This window comes from Macaca nemestrina, chromosome 13 (genome assembly GCF_043159975.1).
Source record: "Macaca nemestrina isolate mMacNem1 chromosome 13, mMacNem.hap1, whole genome shotgun sequence".
NCBI classification, from domain to species: domain Eukaryota; kingdom Metazoa; phylum Chordata; class Mammalia; order Primates; family Cercopithecidae; genus Macaca; species Macaca nemestrina.
The window spans coordinates 8,177,218-8,196,065 of record NC_092137.1 but is presented as its reverse complement, the minus strand read 5'-3'; the positions used below and the strand labels follow the sequence as shown (position 1 = coordinate 8,196,065).

Genomic DNA, 18,848 nt, shown 5'->3' with positions numbered 1-18,848 from the left:
GTAAGGAATCTTGCTTAGCTTTCGATGGTGGCCTCAGTTTATGTGGCATGGTGTAATTGTTTTCTTAGTGAATAAACATTTTAATCCAAAAAGATGCAGAACTAAGTATAGAGATGGTAAAGAAAATTACAATCGTATTGATATATTATAGTGATAAGTATAGGAATATTCTTTGTATTAGTTGATATTTGAACTTGTAAAAGTTTTGTTAGTTTGTCACAGTAGATCTGACATATGGAATTGAAAATGTTTAAGTGATGTTAGATTTGTAGCTGTATTTCTTAAAAATAATGTTTCTTGTGAAAGAGTCTCAAACTTACTGAAAACTTGCCAGTACAGTACAATTTCTTTTTCTCCTGAGACATTTAAGAGTAAGTAGCTAACCTAATATCCCATCATACCTGGACACTTCAGTGTGAATTTTCTACAAACAAGAGCATTTTTTCCAAAATCATAATACAGCTATCAAAATTAAGAAGTTAACATTCTCACACAGCTAGTCCTCAGATCCTATTTGTGTTTTATTAACCATCTCAACAGTGTCCAAAGGAACTGGTTCAGAATTGTGTGCTAAATTTAGTTGCCATGCATAGCTAGTCTCTTTCTTCCTGAGTCAGTTTCTCCAGTTTCTCAGTCTTTCTTTGATTTGTTTTCCTAATGCTTGAAGATTACAGGCCATATTGTAGAAAATCACCCAATGTTGGCTAATCTGCTATTTCCTTAAAGGTTAGATTCAGGTCACACATTTTTGAAAGGCAAACATTTGTCTCAATGCATCCTATAAAGTTTCAAAGTTCCCTTTTACTAATGATGTACGGTTTGATTAATAAACACTTTATAGAGTAATATTTTTAGAATATTTTGTGTCTCATCACATTTTCAATTTATTGATTTATTGATGTATATCAGTATGGAATTATGGTTTCCTGTTTAATTCAATGGATTATAATCTGTTACGATCTTTATTTTGCTGCTTAAATTATGCCAGATATTGCTAGTGGAAAGCCTTCAAGCTGGCTTCTGTGTCCATTGACAAGTCTTCATCATTCTTGGAACAGGTCCTTATATTTTGGCATGAGATGCTCCAGACCCATCTTCTACTTTTTCGTACACAGCCTGGAATTAGCCACTTCCACCAGTGGAATGTGGTACTTAGAAAACACGATCTGAGTTGCAATTGTGGTGTGCTAATCCCAGAACTTCCTAGAGTACAGGGAAAGGAAATCTATCATGTGTATTCATGTATATACAAATATATGCAGGCAAACTCAACCACAAACATGCACACCTAGAATTATTTCTATATACATACATATCTAACAGGTTGAACAACATCAGATCATTGATTAATATCTCTGATTCCAACCCAACATAAATGGTTCATTTTAGTTTCCTCTCTTTTCTGTATTTGTAACCCTTATTGTTAAAGTGAGAAACCCGGTGTCCATCATCCTGAGGCTATTTGCTAGTTTCATCAAACCCCCTGTAGGAGCCAACCACCCATGATGGTCTCAGCCTCTGTGCACACCCTCCTCAGCCTGCTTGGGCTCTGATACCTGTGAGGTCACTGTCATGGCTAATTTTATGAGTCACCTTGACTGGGCTAAGGGATATCCAGATAGCTGGTAAAACATTGTTCCTGGGTGTGTCTGGGAGGGAGATTCTGGAATAGATCAGCATTCGAATCAGTGGACTGAATAAGGAAGGTTCACCTTCACCAACGTGGTCAGGCATCATCACATCTCTGGGGCGCCCCCATAGAACAGAAAGGTGGCAGAGGGGGGAGTTCCCCTCTCTGAGCTGGGACATCTGTCTTCTTCTGCCCTCAGACATCAGAGCTCCTGGTTGCTGGGCCTTTGTACTTAAACCCTGACTCACATCATGGGCTCCCCTGGTTCTCAGGGTTTCAGGATTGGACTGAAACTCCACCAATGACCTTCCTGAGACTCCAACTTGCAGGAGGTAGATCTTGGGACTTCTCAGCCTCCATAATCATGTGGGTCAATTCCTCATGAGAAATCTCTTTCTATTTATCCCCGTATATCCTCTATTTCTTTGAAGAAATCTGACTAATATAGTTACCTCTCCACAGAGACCCCTCATCATTCATTCTAGCTCCAACACTACAGACCACACTGCCTTGCTCCTGTGTGGGTGTCCTTCTCACCACCACCCGCATCCCTGAGCCCCCATGCCAGGCCACCTTTGCACAGAGTCACTGTCCTAACCCTCCCACAGGGGTCTCACATCCTGTACTGGGACCCCTCCTGCACCCCCTCACCATACACAGATACCCGCATTACCAGCTTGGCTTCACACCCTGCCCTAAAGCCCCTGTCCCACCTTGTCCCAGTGCAGACCCCTGCCTCATTTGTGCCACCACATGACTTTAGTACTGAATTATTCAGGAAGAGAAGGAAAGAGAAAAGGAATGTGTGATTCTAAAATTGAAAAAGACATGGAAATTTTACCAAGTTTGCATTCAGTATTAGAATTATTAGTCTTTGTCAGAATAATTGAAATAACTAAATTTTCCCAATTGAAATCCTATTAAAAATGATATTAAAATTATAAATACATTTGAAAATGTTTAAGAAAATATGATTAGGACTAAACATTAATCAAAGTCTCTCTTGAAAGTGATGTAATATATAGAAGGTTTATAAAACTGATAACAAGATGTTCAAGTTGAAATTAACGGCTTTAGAAAGACCAGCTTTTTTTTTTTTTTAACTTTGTCAATGAACAGACTTACTTATGTGAAATTCTTAAGTGACAATAATACATTCCCCTTGTGGAATCCATCCTCAGGGACGTGAAGGAGGACCAGGGAGAGGAGGTGAGGGGTCATCTTCCTGCCCTGCTGTATTTGTTCATTCTCACACTGCTATAAAGAACTACCTGAGACTGGGAAATTTATAAAGAAAAGAGGTTTAGTTGGCTCACAGTTCCACAGGCTTAACAGCAAGCCTGACTGGGAGTTCTCAGGAAACTTACAATCATGGCAGAAGGTGAAGAGCAAGCAAGCATGTCTTACCATGGCAGAGCAGGAGGAAGAGAGCGAAGGAGGAGGTGCTACACACTTTCCAACAAGCAGATCTCATGAGCACTCTATCAAGAGAACAGCAAGGGAGAAATCCGCTTCTATGATTCAATGACTTCCCACCAGGACCTTCCTTCAACACATGAGGATTACAATTTGACATAAGATTTGGGTGGGGACACAGAGCCAAACCATATTACCTGCCCCTCCCTGTCAGGTGAGCCTTGGGATGCCAGATCCATCTTCACAGTTTGTCAGGGTCTCAGCCTTGGAGCTGCTGAGTATTCAAAGGCACTGGGCTCTGGAGGGTGGTCACTAATGTGCCACCTGCCTACATTTTCTTTTCCCTCCCACATTGGTGATGACAGATCTTCTTTACTCAGTCCACTGATTCAAATGCTAATCTCTTCCAGAATCTCCTTCCCAGACACACCCAGGAACAATGTTTTACCAGCTACCTGGGTATCACTTAGCCCAGTCAAGGTGACTCATAAAATTGGCTATCACTGTGACCTCACAGGTATCAGAGCCCAAGCAGGCTGAGGAGGGTATGCACAGAGGCTCAGGCCATGGTGTGTGGCTGGCTACTACAGGGTGGTTGATGAAACAAACAAACAGCCTCAGGATGATGGACGGCAGGTTTCTCACTGTAAAAGTAAGGGTTACTAATCCAGAAGAGAGGAAACCAAAATGAACTCTTTTGTGTTGGGTTGAAACCAGAGATATATGTGTGAACTGATGTTTTTCAACCTCTTAGATATGCATGTATATAGAAATAACTCTAGGTATGCATGCTTGTGGTTGAGTTTGTGTGTTCGTTTGTGTGTGTGTTTATATATATACGTGTGTATATATAAATACACATGTTTGTTGGGCACTGTTGTGTGGACGTTGGTCAAGATCACAGTGGTCAGGAACCAACATTTCACCATGACTGGGAGGTCCTGCCACCTCTTGTTCTGTGGCACTTTCTTTAGCTCAAAATCTAGATTAAAAATCATTATCTTTTTGACGTCTTCTCTAACAGTCATGAGCTGAATGTTTTTTCTCAGCTTAATTCCTCTTGAGCTGGGCTTGATTTTATTGTAAATCTTAACATACTTTATTACCAATTTACTGATTATATCATTCCCTTTGGATGAATGGTTCCCAAGGGAAGCCTCTGAGCCTCACTTATTTGTATTTTTTCTCAGTGCCTAGAATAGGGTAGGATGTGCAGAGGTGGTTTACTGAAAGAAGAGATGGGTGAAGGAAGAAAGGAAAGTTTTAATGCATTGAGAGAAGAGTATAGCCTAATGTCTTTGACCCAGAATCAGTTTGGAAATTACCCTGCACTTTACAATAAGGAATTCTCTACTTTCAGAAGTTACAGGAATAGAGGTTCAAGGCTGTATGTTCATGGATTTATGCACTGGAGGGGTGTCCTCATAGGCCCTGGGCTTCAGCCAGAGCGTTGCAATGAGACTCTAGAGGCAACATTGGGCTGATCACTTTGAGCACCAAAACTCTAGAAATTAGATGTGTTTGTATGTGTGTAAATCAGGCTGCAGCTGTGTGCATATGTGTGTGTGTTGTGCACACACCTCCTTAAGTGAGGCCTTGTGGGAGCCCAGGGGCTGCTGTTAGCCTCCAGCTTGACAGGCTCCAAAGGAAGCTCTGGAATGCTTGGTTCTTGGGCTCCGTTTCGCTATTGTGTAGGATTCTTGTGGGGACATGGTGCTTCAGCTGCTTATGCGAATTTGTTATCCAGGCGCCCCATCCAGGCATAGCACAGCCTCAGTCTGGAAATTTCACACACAAAGGTGACTGAGCAGCCACTCCTTTCTCTTCCCATGCTTATGGCATGGGACCTTGTGCAGGGACCCTGTCCCTGTATCTCTACAACACCAAACGAGTGAGCAGAGACACTTCTCTCCTTCCACGCAGCTCAACACGTCTTTGTGTGGGAATACATCTTCCAAGTGGAGAAGCAGGTTCTGGCTAAGGGGCCATGGAGGTGCTCTTGGTGTTCGGCCCTCCTCAGCCTGGGGTTCCTCCATCTTCCTCCGCCTCAGAGATATCCAGGGTGTCAGTGGCATCTGCTTGGAACTCGCAGCTCTCCTGGGCCTTATATGCTCCCACTCAGAGTGGACTCCAGCAGGGGAGGTTTGCACTCAGAGCATACGTCCAGTCCACCACTGGTTCTGCCTGCACTGTGACAGGAAGTAGGGGATGGAGAACAGGAAGTGGATCTAATCAACTGGTGCCCAATCAAACGGATCTTCTTGTCCTCACCAACCATCCCCAGCTATCTGTTTCTCTCCCACTCCAACTAGATTCAAGTCCTCAGCCGTCTGCAGACCTGCCCTGAAAGTTGTGAGGTTATGCTGTTCTTCTCCCTTCAAACATCTTCAAAATAATCATTTGAGCTTAAAATCACCTAAACAAATTGTTATATAACTATAAAGGTGTATATATATAATATATATGTGGGAGGGGGCAAGGGGAGGTAGAGATAAAAGTAAAAAAAAGGCTTATAGTGTGAGCTTGACCTTGTCTATGCTTTAATGACTAATGACATTGGGTGGGGTGTGTTTTCAGAGGCCAAAATTGGACTTTTTTTGTTTATGTTGCAAAGCACAATTACTGTTATTGGCTTTAGTTTCCTGCTTTTATAATTCTCATTTCTCTAATCTTTGAAATTCGAGGTTAACTAGGTTAGTTGGAAATTCATATTGAGGCAGTCAAAAAAAATGAACTCTGCCATTTGACAAATACCAGACAAACATTCCACATGCTGTAGCTGAAATAAATGTGAGCCACAGATAGTTATATTCCCTCACAAATTAATTTTATTCTTTGGAATCTCCTTCCTATCTGGTCATGGCCTGATCTTGATTATTTATGCTTCATCAAGGCTTAATTTACCCCATCTTTTCATATGATCCAGAGTTTCCATTGGATTAAGGAGTGTTGGGCAGGGTAAATATCACTCCTAACATGGGTTTTCATTTTCAGTTGGTGATCATTTAGAGTGTTGAATAGTAGGGGTCTGCTGGTCAGTTTGTGTGTGTGTGTGTGTGTGTGTGTGTGTGTGTGTGTGTGTGTTAGGGTTCTCTAGGGGGTCAGGACTAATTGAATGGATATATATATATATGAAAGGGAGTTTATTAAGGAGAATTGACTCACAATCATAAGGTGAAGTCCCGCAAGATGCTGTCTGCAAGCTGAGGAGCAAGGAAGCCAGTTCAAGTCCCAAAACCTCAGAAGTAGGGAAGTTGACAGTGCAGCCTTCCGTCTGGCCGAAGGCCCAAGAGCCCCTGGCAAATCACTGCTGTGGGCCCAAGAGTCCAAAAGCTGAAGAAGTTGGAGTCTGATGTTCCACCGCAGAAAGCATCCAGCACAGGAGAAAGATGGAGGCCGGAAGACTCAGCCAGTCTAGTCCTTCCACGTCCCTCTGCCTGCTTTATTCTAGCCACAATGGCAGCTGATTAGCCGGCGCCCACCCAGACTGAGGGATGGGTGGTCCGCCTCTCCCAGTCCACTGACTCAAATGTTCATCTCCTTTGGCAGCACCCTCACAGACACACCCCAGAACAATACTTTGCATCCTTCAGTTCAATCAAGTTGACACTCCATATTAACCATCACAATATATATGTGTGTGTGTTGCTAGTGTTAAACATTACATATAAAAAACTGGCCTCATATATTTTACTTATGGACTATAAATGAGATCTATCACTCTTACCTCATTTTTTGCTCCTAACTTGCATCAACATAGAAAGGGACTCGGTACTCGGTAATGGGCCTAATCTCAGGGAAAAGGGGAGAAACTCTTTAAGGAAATAGGACTAAGACCAGGCACTTACAGCTCAGGACTCACCCTCGCCTCCTTCGGAAGCACAGGAGCCGCCTCACCATCTCCTGGTTCCCCACAGAGAACACACTTGGAGGGAGTTTGTTGAGTGGACACATGCATGGAGAATGAATGAATGTGTGCTGTGCCTGCGGCTCACAGAAGTCAGGACTTACGATTCTCTTCTATAACATTATTGGGACTTACTTTTTACAAGCTGGATTTCCTGAATGCAGTAACTTAAACAGGGATCAGGGGATTGGCAGATCTAGGAAGATTAGTCACTTTCATGACGATGGAGCTGGGGGTAGGAGATAGCTACAATTCCTGTGGATCTCTTATGTGCCAGCTACTTCATATGTATCCTTCACTACATTTAGATTCTGCACTGTCCAATAGCATAGCTACTAGCCACATTTGGCTATTTAAGTTTAATTTAAATTAAATGCAATTAGAATTCAGTTCCTCAGTCCCAGTCGCCACATTTTAAGTGCTAATAGCCACATGTGGCCAGGGGCTCTTATTTTGGACAGCACAGATATGCACATTTCCCTTATCGTGGAAAGTTCTGTTAGACAGCACTGGCTTAGTTGTACATCCTGGTTTTATACCCAGTTTATCAATGATTCCGTTAGTAATTAAGGAAACTGACCCGTGGTTATACAGTAAATAAACTGCTTGTCTTGGATTCACGTGAACATCAGTTTTTCCGGAGATTAGGCTGTAAGTGAAATCAAAGGGGTTAACTGGAAACCAAGAGATAGATTGACAGGCATGCCTCGTATGCTGGGGTCCTTCGTATGACATTGAAAAGCTCCATGAGACACTGGGATTTCAGCTCCTGCAACATTGCACCAAGGTTCCTGTGGGTGGCGTTGACTAAAAAGATGACACCCCAGGGCTTTATAAACTCCAACCGGGAGCATCTTAGGAATGTCCTGGCTCTTCCTGTCCAGGTTCCCCAACTGAGCACCACATGCTTGATGTCCATTCCAAGGTAAATCAGGAAATCCTGTAACACCAACTGGACAGAACCTCAGGGATCAGCTGAACAATACATTTATGTTATAGACCAGGAACCTGGCAGTGGAAGGGACTCACCTACAGCCACACAGCAAGACACCCAAAGAGGTGAGGCTTGACGCCACATAGATTCCTTCCCAACCCATTGTTACTTTTGCAATGCCATGCCGATTGACGTAAAGATATCAAATCTAATTTTTGATGTAGCATTATTCATTCATTCAGATGGGTTTCTGTTAAGTATCTACCAATGTGCCAGGCACTGTGATATGTGAGCAACTTCAGACATAGTCCCTGCCCTGACAGAACTTTAGTAAGGGAGAATGTGCTTAATTAAATAACAAGCAACGAATGGAGAATTGCAAAATGAAGACATCGTGAACGAGAACAGAGCTTTTTGAGTGCTACTAACCAGGTACTCAACAGAGGCATTGTCCCCTAAGTAACTTCTGGAGCCCAGATGTGAAGGGTGGGATTATACAGGTGAAGAGGAAGAAGAAGAGGCATTTCTGTCTGAAGAATGAGCATGAGCAGTGCTCCATGGGAGAGGTCACACAGTCCTGGGTACTGAGAGTGACAGCATGCTTGGAATCGGGGAGAGCCAGGGTGGTCTCTTGCAAGATGAGGCTGGGCAGTTGGGGGCCCAGATCATGTAGAGCCTATAGACATGTCGGCTTCATTGTAAGAGCAGTGAGCCAGGGTGGCAAGATGTGGACTTCTGGTGGCAGACTTGGGTGGCCTGTTTTGGGAGGAGAAGGGGTCTATGTGGACATGCTGGAGGATCGTTGCTCAGGTCCACAACACAGAGGCTGGTGGCTAAGCCTGGGGTGCGTGATGGAGAGGGCAGAGGTGGTGGTTTTTAAAGATATTTATGAGGTTGCATCAGTAGGATTCTATGAGATGTTGAGTATGAAAGTTGAGGAAAAGGAGGGTATGGAAGATCACTTCTAGGTTTGTCTTATGTCAAAGGATGATTGGTAATGCTTCGATGACATGAGAAACATTGGGAGTGGACCAGGTTTGCAGGGAAAGGATTTATGAAGCTGGCATCTGATGTGATGGATTTGAGATACTTTTAAAACATCCCACTAAATTTCTTCAGGAGGAAACTGGCTTTGCAAATTCAGAAGAGAGACCCAAGTTGGAGCTATGATGTGACGAGCATTTGATGATATCTGGGTATGAAAGGCAAAGGTCTGGACAAAATGATCCAGGGAGAGCATAGAAACTAAAAAGAGGCTAGAAAATGAACACTCCTGTCCAAGCGCCATGGCCGTATCAGGGAGACTGGGCCTGTAGAGATGGGAGGGAAGGCCGGGTTTCATCCGAAAGCCATGGGAATGGGTTATTTTAAGAAGGAGGGAGCGAGCAGTTTTAAATGCTGCTGAGAGCTCAAATTAGAAGAGGATTGAAATATGTCCACTGGATTTAGCAACACGGAGGTAATTGATGGCCTTTGTAAAAGTTGGTTTGGTATGAAGATGGGGCAGATGCCAGATTGAAGTGAGCCTCAGAGTGTGGAGCTCAGACAGTGTGTCAACCATCCACTCCCTCGCCTTTCAGGTGAAGACACCCAGGTCCAGGTGGAGAGAAAGTGGTGCTCAAAGTGTGCGGAAACACCCAGGGAGCTGCTCCTCCATGGGGCAGGACCCACAGATGTGGGCGTCAACCTGACCGCAGGGTCCCTGGAGCTCTAGATTTCCACTGGGGGTGTGGGGTGGGAGGGATCTGAGGGGACCCCAGAATGATGCTGGTTTCAGGGTGTCTTCAGCATGCATGGGGTGCCCCATGGGCTGAGTGGAGGAGCTTTGGGAAGGGGAGCTGGCCTGAGGCTCTCAGCGCAGAGGGGAAAGGAGAAGGAGGAAGGGGAGCACAGCCAGGTCTGAGGGGTGCTGAGAGCTCTCCCTCTTCTGCTTCCCCTGCCCGGCCTGTGCCTCTGAGGTGAGTGGGGTGTGAGGATCCTGTGGGCCTGATTTCCACTGTAGCAAGGACAGAGAACCAGGTGGATTTCTCCATCCCAATTGTCATGGGATGAAGGAATCTAAGATGAAAAAAGAGTAGGGCCAGAGTTGCCAGCAGGGGTGGGTGGAGGTGTGGGGCTGAGCCATGGAAAAAGGCAGGGTCCCAGGAAGACCCCCTGAGCCTCAGGAGGGACTCCTGTGTGTCTTAGTCCCTTTTGGCTATTACAAAAATGCCATAGACTGGGGAACTTATAAACAACACTATAGATTGGGGAACTTATGAATAACAGAAATTTATTTCTCACAGTCCTGGAGGCCAGGAAATCTCAGACCAAGGCACTGGTGGTGTGTTCTGAGGATCCACTTTGTGGTTCATGGATGGCACCTTCTCACTGCATCCCCGCAGTGATAGTGGCAAATGCGCTCCGTTGGGCTTATTTTATAAGGGCATAAATCCCATTCGTGGGGTTCCGTCTTCAGGATCTGATGCCCCCAAAGTCCTCACCTCTTAATGCCATCACTCTTGGAGTTAGGATTTCAACATGCATTTTGGGGACATGCCAACATCAGACCATAGTACCATTCAACCCAGTAAAGAAAAACAGTGGTGGAACTGAGGCCCAGCGCCCGTCCCAGGGCATGGCTCTGCTTCACCCGTGTCCTGGCAGCACCAAGCCTAGGGTAACACATGTGTCCGGCCATGAGCTCAGGGGCTGATGGGATGAGGGCCAACAGGAAATCTAGTCACAAGGAGGGATCCAATTTCCAGTCAACCTATAGAGCAGATACACCTTTTTGCTAAATCCACTAACTGTAACTTAATCCATATAACTTTATTACATGTCTCCCATCAATAACATCACAAATCATTCTCAGATCCTGATTTTCAATCCAACAAATATATGGTTTATTGGATAAATCTAGGAGCCTGTGTTTCCTCGCAAGAAGACGCATCTCAGGCACTAACTTGAAGAACTCACTTAGGTGCCTATGCTTCCCCAGGGCTCTCTTCCCCGGGGAACCTGCTGTCTGCCTCTTCACGCCCTGCTGCTGGAGTCCGTGCTCATTGTCGCCCCACCCCATGGCCCCTCTGTCTCTCCAGGCTTACATTCTGCCCTCTTCCTGATGGTGTCATGCAATCCTGCTCTGAGAGATGATCTGGGTTTTTCCTGGCACATTGTAAGAAACCATGAGCTGTGCTATGCTTTCCTCTCCATTCCCAGCCTCTCTCTTCCCCTAAAGTCCTCCAGGCATATCAGGTACCAGTGGCATGCCCCACTCACGCCAGTGGTGGGGGTAGGAAGGTGTTTTTTCTGTTATCCTGGGTCAGCCTCAATTTTGGGCAGGTCCTGTGTCCTGTGTCCCTAGTCTCAGGGATGGAACCTCTCAGTAATCATCCCCTCCGCAGAAGAAGGGCATGTCTAATTTTCTAAGACCTGGGTTTTATCTTTCACCTCCTTGCAGTAAGAGCAGGTTTGTTTTTGTTTGTTTTCTGTTCCTTTCTCTAGCTGCAGTGAATTTTCACCTGGCCAATCAGGTTTGTGTCTTTCTGCCAGTGGCCTCCGCCTTTTATTCCATGAAGGAGATAGGGGAGAAAAATCTGGGTGGGGCTCCGTGCCTCTTCTGCCGCTGCTTCCCTCTCAGGAGCTGCCAAGGTGGCTTCCTCAGCTTCTTGCTGTTCCCCCAGCTTTCTTGTGAGTACCCGGAGAGTTTCATGGAGAAGCAAGTGGGACTTGACCTCTGAGCTTGTGGTCCCAGGATTCTAGCCTCATGTTAGCCCCCACTTAGTTCTCAATGATCACTGAATTCTTCTTATTGGCCTGTCTGGCATTGGTCTCCACTCCAGGAAGCAAGTACGTCCACTCTCACTTCTAGTTGCCTGGCTTTCCTTATATTTTTGATTAATTGATTGTACTGAGACCTCAGGTCTCTAATGAGTTCTAGAAGTGTTGTAAACTTGCAGGTTTTCTACCTTTCTGGTTATACTGAGGAGAGGAGCAGTGCTCTTTCCAGCTTTCTGCATCCTAAGTGGTAGCCACAAGACCCTCACCTTTTAAATCCAACATTAAATGCAGATAGTTGTTTTTTTTTTCTTTTCCCCTATCTTTTGTTATATCCAATCTGACAGTCTCCATCTTTTACTCATGAACTTAGACCATTTACATTTAATGTAATTATTTATATAATTGGATCATAGAAAATTGTAGAATTGCAGTTATGATGGAACTAATTATATATTGTAAAGAGAAAAATGCTACACTTGAAGTCTAAGGTCCAAGGTTAATTATTTCATTTTGATAGTTCTTAGCCATGTGGCTTTGATAGTCTCTTATTCTGCATCTCGATTTATTTGCTCTTAAAAGGATGATCATGGTACCGAATACAATAAATGAGTTTGTGGATTATAAAAATTGATGATTATAGCTCATATCACATTAAAAACTCTACATTGTATACAAATATTTAATGATATTTTGATGAAGGAGAAAATCGTGGGCAAACATTTTCATGTAACTTAATAATTTTGTAGTTTGGTTCTGCCTTATACCTGCACTTTCTAAGACCCAGGTCTTAGAAAATTAGACATGCCCTTATTCTGTGGAGGGGATGATTACTGAGAGGTTCCATCCCTGAGACTAGGGACACAGGACACAGGACCTGCCCAAAATTGAGGCTGACCCAGGATAACAGAGAAAACGCCTTCCTGCCCCAACCACTGGCGTGAGTGGGGCATGCCACTGGTACCTGATATGCCTGGAGGACTTTAGGGGAAGAGAGAGGCTGGGAATGGGGAGGAAAGCATAGCACAGCTCATGGTTTCTTACAATGTGCCAGGAAAAACCCAGATCATCTCTCAGAGCAGGATTGCATGACACCATGAAAATGTGGTTCTTTGAAGCATTTCATCTCATTTCTACAGTTCTCTTACAATACTTGTCACATGCTTACACTTATGGCTTATTTTTCTCTTGCCAGACTAGGTTCTCAGGAAATAGAGTGTATTTATTTCTAGATTCCTGTGTCTTGCAGAGTGCCTGGCACACAATAGATGCTCAGTATGGGTTTGTGGGATAGAATCGTGTTTCAAAAACAGCACTGAAGCACTCTGCACTGGTCTGAAAACAGAGAATGTCCCAGTTAAGAGCATCGTTAACCTTGAGGCTCTTCCTTCAGGGCCCTGATGGTGGTTGCCTTCAACATTGCCTCAATACTGAACATCCAAGACAGCCCTCGCTTAGCAACAGGGACCATGGATGGGGAATTTTTTTTTCTCAAGCACATGTGAAATTTGGCTGTCAGGCCCCCTTAATCTGCACAGAAAGCTAAATGTATTACCTAGTTTTGCAACTTCATATGACTGTTCACCAAACTGGAATAATTGTTGCATTCATGTGCGACTTCTCAGTATTCCTATGGCATTACCACCATAGCATCCCTATGTCAAATAGTGAAAGAATTAGGTGGGGTTTTGCAAACTTTTAGAGTAACTTTGTTTTTTTGCATCAACATTCAAGAAGCACTTGTTCCCTTCCACTGCAGTAGAACCTTGAGGTCCCTCTCAGAATTTTGTGGGGTGTCTGTGGTCTGCTGGAGCATGGCCAGGTGTGGGTAGCTGTCACTTTCCTTCTGCTTCCCAGTACAGAGGGCTATCTGGTGCTCAGAAAAACTTTCTAAGTAAGAATGGATGTGTCTCACATTAAGAAGGGAACCTTCTGTCCATCTTCAGCTGAAATACCAACTTATCCAGTAGCCACAAGTCTATTCAAACCTTATTCATTTTTCCCCACTTTGTTTTCATAATTTGACCACACAACTGAGCGTCAAGTATATATGAAGCCAAGTTGTTTGTTCTCTTGTAGTTTGTTTTGGTGTTGCTTTTTCAGATTATAATCTCAGGGCAGGAGTTCTGTCTTAAAATTCTTGCCTGATCTTAAAGAGCCATCTTTCATCTTACAGGGCAAGATGAAAAGTGGCTTCTTAGTAAACATTTGCTAGCTTGATACCTGACTCCACTCCTGCCTATTAAAAGCGTTTCACTTGAAAGTATGCAATGGTTAGAAGCAACTAGAAAGTCGAGGTCTGATTATTTTAAACACACATATTTTGGGGTGCTAAATTAAAGCTCTCCTTTGTAATACACTGCCTGGTGCTCCCAGGATTGAATGGTGAACATATTGGCAGAGGCAATTTCAGATCCGAGTGAAAGACAGTTTTCACCTGGTGGTAAGGGCAGATGTGTATTGAAACACAACAATCCAGGGCTGTCTTCTTTGTAGCACAAGCTTAATAATTTATATGGCTATGCTGTCTTCTTAGCAGCTTGCTGGTGGTGAAACTCAGTTATTTTCACTGGCTGATTGACAGTTGGCCAGCACTGACCCTTCTGAAGACCTGTATTTGTTTCTTGGAGGGGGTACCCTTGGTTTTATTTTATTCCTTAAGTGCCCTCACCCTACTTCCTGCCTTGCTGGGCATAGGAACAGAGGGGTAGACTTAAGAGACGAGACCAAGGAAGAGCAAGTGAAACCTGCTGGTCACCGTAGATTTAAGCCCTTAGATAGGGTTGTGTTTCTCCTCCTGGCAGAGTTGCAATGAGACAATGTCTGTCAAATACAAGAAGCGTGGCTGAGTTCAAGGAGGGGTAGAAATCTGTCAATGAAAAATTCTATATCACATTGAAGTTTAGTCATAGAAGGTAGCTTCTGATGTTCTGCCCCCTAACCATGACATGTCATGATGTAGTCAGTAATGGGCACAGCTTAGTGGAGTTTGTTTCATCTCCAAACTTCACTTATTGCTTAAAGATACTGGCTAGGCATCAGCACAGCCTGGGCCAGGGAGAGAAGGTGGCCCATTAGTTATCATCTGTCACGCCTATGGACTCCAGGGACCAGGGCATTTACACTCAGAATCACAGAGATAAGTAGCACATTGATGCCATCGTTCCTCACCACCGAGGCCATTGATCCTGTCCCCAGCCTGACTCGAAGGCCTTTGGGAGTTCAGCCAGCCTCTCGATCTGCTCACCATTTTGTTCTCAGAATCCTACTCAACAGTGGCTTGCATTTTCTGCCTCTAGGTGGCTTTGCGATTATGTAGAAATCCATGACATGATTTTGTCATGACTGAATAAAGTGCATCACTTGGTATTAGGCCTGTGTCTGCCTATTCCATTTGAGCTATATATTTTTCAATAAAGTGGGAGTGTAGTCTCAACTTAATTCAAAAAAAGTTTTTTTCTATTGCTTCTACTGCACCATGATGGAGCTAAAGAGAAATGCCTCATTCATGATTATCAGCTATGCAAAGAATGTTCCTTGTGATGTCTATGGTAAGCTGGGTTTAGAAGGAAAGAGTAAAATTTTCCTCATGGTCTCTCCTTCCTCAGCACTTGCATGCTTGGCTGTTGGCTGCATTTCTTGCAGTGTGTGAGACTGGCACATCTGAAAAAAACCCTCACTGGCTTCTTAACAACACACTTTTTTGAAGTACGGCATTGTCATTCCTCTTTACAGGTGGAGAAACTGAAATTTTGGTTCAGAGAGGTTGCACAACATACTCAAAGCACCAGACACAGAAGAAAATTTCCCAAGGACGTAAAAACTGTAAATGATGGAGCCAGGACTGAACACAGGCCTCTGGGCTCTACAGTCATAGCCCTTAATATAGAAGCCTGTCTAAATGCTTTGCAAAATGATTGAATAGATGGTCTATACCATGTCTTAGATGACTTTGCAATACATTTGAAGAGCTAGCATATATAGATTTTAGACATAGAAAAGATACAATAATATATAATTAAGTACTAACGTTGATCAGGAATAATGGATTTTATACTCCAAGGAGCCTTTGTCATCCAATCCCATTCCATGAGCCTCATATTATCAATGAGGATACTAAGGATTATTGCAGTACAAAATCTTGTCCAAAGCCACAAAACAACTACCAAATGGCCAAACCACCACACAGTTCTAGGTTACCTTACTGCCAAATCATTATTCATTTTGATACAGGCTCCTACCTTGATGGCTTCCCAGAATCAAACATTATTAATGTAATATTCCATGCAAAGGTTATGGCCAAAGTGTGTGGTTAGTGTATCTCAATCTAGGGAAACAAAACTGGCTTACTTATGACAATACAACAACTTGTTCCTCCTTTCACTGTTCAACAAATACGCACCCATCTGTGTTAGTAGTTGATATGGTTTGGCCGGGTTCCTACCTAAATCTCACCTTGAATTGTAGTTCCCACAATTCCCATGTGTCATGGGAGGGACCCGATAGGAGGTTTTTGAATCATAGGGGTTGGTCTTTCCTGTGCCCTTCTCTTGATAGTGAATAAGTCTCATGAGATCTGATGGTTTTATAAAGTGGAGTTCCCTTGCCTGGTGCCATGTAGGACAAACCTTTGCTCTTCCTTCATCTCCTGCCACGATTGTGAGGCCTCCCCTGCCATGTGGAACCGTGAATCCATTAAACTTCTTTCCTTTATAAATTACTCAGTCTCCAGTATGTCTTTATTAGCAGCATGAGAACAGACTGATACAGTAGTAATGCTGAGGCTTAGGTTCACAGTGAAGATGAAGACAGCTACAGCCTAGTGAAGAGATAATGCAGGACCAACAAGTATCCTGAAGGGGACGCAGGAGGAGCCAAATGGAGAAGTAGTAATTCCCTGACTTGGGTCAAGAAAGGCTTCATAGTGGTTTGACTCCAAAGGCAAATCTTGAAAGATGAAGTTGGACTCACCAGAGGATCCAAAGAAGGAGAGAATGAGAGACAAGAAGGAAAGGTATTTGCAGCAGAAGAATTGTAATCCACAGAAGTAGGATATGGGAACATGTACACAACAGCGTGGTGCATGGATGGAACTGTGGGCCATTCCACATGGCTGGGCTCTCTGAGCATGTGGGGTGTTGACTCATTTTTAGCCTTATGAGTGGTTCTCATTTCTCCCATTGGCATAGTCGCTACAGTTCCTAGGAGTTCATGGAAAGAGGTGTTTCTTTGTTATTGCTAAATAACTGAATTCTTCATACTTTTGATGATTTGATTCATTTCAGTGTAGCAAACTTTACAAAATAGCTACAGGTGGGACTTTCTCTTCTTAGTTCCTATTTGGAGCTCATCTCATTCTCTTCATACATGTGGTCTTGTATTTTTATTTTCGCCTTTAAAGGGGGAACAAATCTCATCTTGCTCAAAACACTATGTCTTTAGTGCCTCTGTATCTTCTAGTTGTCTATGGTGATTTTAATGTAACATTTTAAAATGCCAGTGTGTTTTAATAATATAGTACACCTTTTGCTCTTGTAAAAACATCACATTATTCAATGTATGCAACTGCAAAGGGATATGACTCTTATATAATTTATGTGTCCTTGTGGTGTGTTATTAATGTGTGTACTTCATAAGGGTATAATTTTGGAAGTGATTTTCCATAAAGTTGTTTTAAGTGTTATCTTATAAATTTGAGATAATTTGGCACAATATTCATTTAACCAAATTGCTCCAGTAATAACATCTCTTCATTTGTAAATACCAGTTCAGACTGACATTGCAAATTTTTGGTAAGATATTGAGCCTTGTAGACTCATCCACATATTGCTGCATAATTTAGGGTGAGGAACAAGTTGCTCTATTATCATAAGTAAACCAGCTTTGTTACCCTAGATGGAAATGTACTCACCAGACACTCTTTGGCCAAAACCTATACCTTTATGTGGAATGCTAGAACACTAGTAATATTTGATTCTGAGATGCCATCAAGGCATGAATGATGAATGAATGAGTGAGTGAGTGAGTGAATGGAAAGTAAAGCAAAAAGCTAAATGGGACCCCAAAGGGTGCAAAAGCTGTAACTCTCAACATCAGTGCTTATTTGTGTGTGTATGAGGTAGATCAGATGTCCTTCTGGCTTCTGGTACCTTCTTAGTGACCTATAATTAAGGCATCTTTCTGATAGGCTTCAATTTTCGATCAGCTGACTTCATTTTTCAGAGTGGAGATGGTAACTGCTATAACTGTGTTTTCATTTTGTTACAGAAATTTATAAAAAGATGCCTTCTCAAATCACACCAATTAAGCAGGCGTTTTCTATACCTGTGTAAAAAACCAGCCTCAGGTCTATAAAAACAGCCTTCTCTCTCTTCCTCAATTGTTCTATCCCTCCTTCTTTTCTCCTTCCTCAAAGATTTACTGCGGGCCTACCGTTCAGGTCATGAAGCTAATCTATGTCCAACTGTTAACAAAATCAATACAGAAGCAGAAATAACAATAACAAAATTCTTTTTCTCTTTAACAGAGAAAGCAAATGCTCACCAACATCTATGCACCCTCTCTTCCTGGGTCCACAGCTAGAAAACATTCCTAGTACTCTTGCAGCAAATGACTGGGTTTTGACCAGTGCAATTGTTGGCAGAAGTTATGAACGCCATCTTCAAGTGTTATTGAACTGGATTTAGCAGATCCAAGGAAGAGTTCTGGGGTCCCCAGAGGCTTGTGGAGCTCTAGCTCTAGATAAAAGGGTCCTGGAACCCTGGATGGAGCGCTGTGATGTCCACCACCTCCAGTCTGATGACAGCCAAGAAAACAACAGCAGAAAGACTCTTAAGAGAAGCCAGTGACATTGAGGGGTCATTGTTAAAACACTTAGTCTACTCTGAGTGATGCAGTCTCCTCAATGAATTGATAACAAACTCTCACATTTATTGTAATAAGCATCGTTATTTTTCCTCCTTTCCCATTATGTGTAAGAGCGGTCATTCTTCTGGTTTTATACCATCTCTCCCCACTTACCAAGGAAAGGTATTCTCTCTTCAACCTCTCCTTCTATTGGTATTGAAGCTTGTCTAACCCTTCATCATCATAAATAAAAAAGAAAGAAAAAAATAAAAAAAAGGAAGAGCTGCGCATGGTGCTGCCATTCCAGCTACTCAGGAGGCTGAGGCAAGAGGATCACTTGAGGCCAGGAATTTGAG

General features: G+C 43.3%; 1 long non-coding RNA gene across 1 annotated transcript; it reads left to right on the top strand.

The window, feature by feature from the left end:
* The first annotated feature begins 2,730 nt into the window (after positions 1-2,730).
* LOC105486532 (uncharacterized) lies at positions 2,731-18,572 on the top strand. Its single transcript, XR_011612205.1, has 2 exons — positions 2,731-3,698; positions 18,173-18,572. It is a non-coding gene; the product is annotated as an uncharacterized lncRNA (long non-coding RNA).
* Positions 18,573-18,848: the final 276 nt, after the last annotated feature.